Source organism: Hemiscyllium ocellatum, chromosome 2 (genome assembly GCF_020745735.1).
Source record: "Hemiscyllium ocellatum isolate sHemOce1 chromosome 2, sHemOce1.pat.X.cur, whole genome shotgun sequence".
Classification (NCBI taxonomy): domain Eukaryota; kingdom Metazoa; phylum Chordata; class Chondrichthyes; order Orectolobiformes; family Hemiscylliidae; genus Hemiscyllium; species Hemiscyllium ocellatum.
In genome coordinates this window covers 9737779-9739680 of record NC_083402.1, presented here as the reverse complement: position 1 = coordinate 9739680, position 1902 = coordinate 9737779, and positions in this window count along the sequence as shown.

Sequence of the window (1902 nt, the reverse complement as noted above, 5' to 3'; positions counted from 1 at the left end):
TCTCCCGGCTTTTTAGACCGGCCCCGGCGACTTGCTGCTTTTATGGAGAGCTCACAGCTCTCCTCCCTCCCTCCCTCTCCCTCTCTCTCTCTCCCTCCATGTGATACAGAGGGAGGAACAAACCGACATCCCACCCACCCGACCCCATCCTCCCTCCCGTCTGCAGACCACACTGGAAGCTTTTTTTTGAGAGGGGAGGGGTGGGGAAGGGGATGTCTTTATTCGATCGAAAGATATTTGCGGTGAAACCTTCGGACTGGCCACTGGGAGAGGGAGAGGGAGAGGGTCCGCTGTCATTTCACATCCCTCCACATGTCAGTGTCGAATCCCTGCTTTATTTGAGACGGCTGCTCAATCTAAGCCAGCTCCAGCTGGGAAAGAGGTTCCTGGACGGCCCGTCTGGAGAGAACGGGCAGCTTGCGGAGCAAGGAGGGGATGTTCCATCACCCCCTCCACTCCGCACACACCCCACCCTCCCTGCCCGGGACTGAAGCCATCACTCGCTCTCTGTCCCTCCCTCTGTGTGTGTGTCTCTCTGTCCCTCCCTCTGTGTGTGTGTGTGTGTCTGTGTCCTCCCTCTGTGTGCGTGTCTCTCTCTCTCTGTCCCTCTGTGTGTGTCTCTCTCTGTCCCTCCCTCTCTGTGTGTCTCTCTCTGTCCCTCCCTCTGTGTGTGTGTGTCTCTGTCCTCCCTCTCTGAATGTCTCTCTCTGTGTCCCTGTCTGTGTGTGTGTCTCTCTCTCTGTCCCTCTGTGTGTGTGTCTCTCTCTCTGTCCTCCCTCTGTGTGTGTGTGTGTCTCTGTCCCTCCCTCTGTGTGTGTGTCTCTCTCTCTCTGTCCCTCCCTCTGTGTGTGTGTGTGTCTCTGTCCCTCCCTCTGTGTGTGTGTGTGTCTCTGTCCCTCCCTCTGTGTGCGTGTTTCTCTCTCTCTCTGTCCCTCTCTCTCCGTCCCTGTCTTCCTCCCTCTCTCTCTCCCTCTGCCTCCTTTTTCTTTCTCTTGTCTCTCTCCATCTCTCTCTGTCTGCCTCTTCTCTCTCTCGCTGTCTCTCTCTCTCCATCTCTCTCTGTTCCCCCCCGATGTTGAATCTTTGAGGCAGTCTATCCGGCTAATCCCAAAGTGTAGACACTGCAGTCCCGAACTCCAGCATCAGCCATCTCTATTTCCAGTGTTATTCCTTCACTGTACTCACTGCGGGTCACCCAGCTGCCCGCACCATCTCTCTCTCTCACTCACACACACACTCACTCACATTAACACACACTCACACTCGCTTACACACACAAACTCACACTCATACACACTCAAAAGCATGCACACAATCACACACAAGCACCTATTTTTCACATACACACAAACACACACTCACCCCCTCTCCTCCACACACACACACACCGACACAACACACGGCCGCTGACACACGCGGTATCACACACTAACTCACACACACACGGCCGCTGACACACGCACACTCTCAGACACTCACAAGCACTCTCTTTCACTCTCTCACATACACACATACGCATTCCCACACTATCACACATACTCCTATCACACACACACACCCTATCACACACACAATCGCAAAAAACCCTCACCACACACACTCTCACACACACACATTCTCTTATACACACACACACACTTTCTCTCACACACATTCTCACACACTCTCTTACACACACACAATTCTCTTACACACACAAGCACACCCTCACACACATCTCACACACAGTCTCACAGTTTCACTCACTCACACACATAGTCTCTCTCACACACACTCTCACGCACAGTCTCATATATACACACTTTCACGCTCTCTCTCTCTCCCACACACACCCACACCATGTTCCCACCTCCCCACCCCCACCCCACCGGTGTAATGTCAGGGACACTGTCCCAGTCTCCG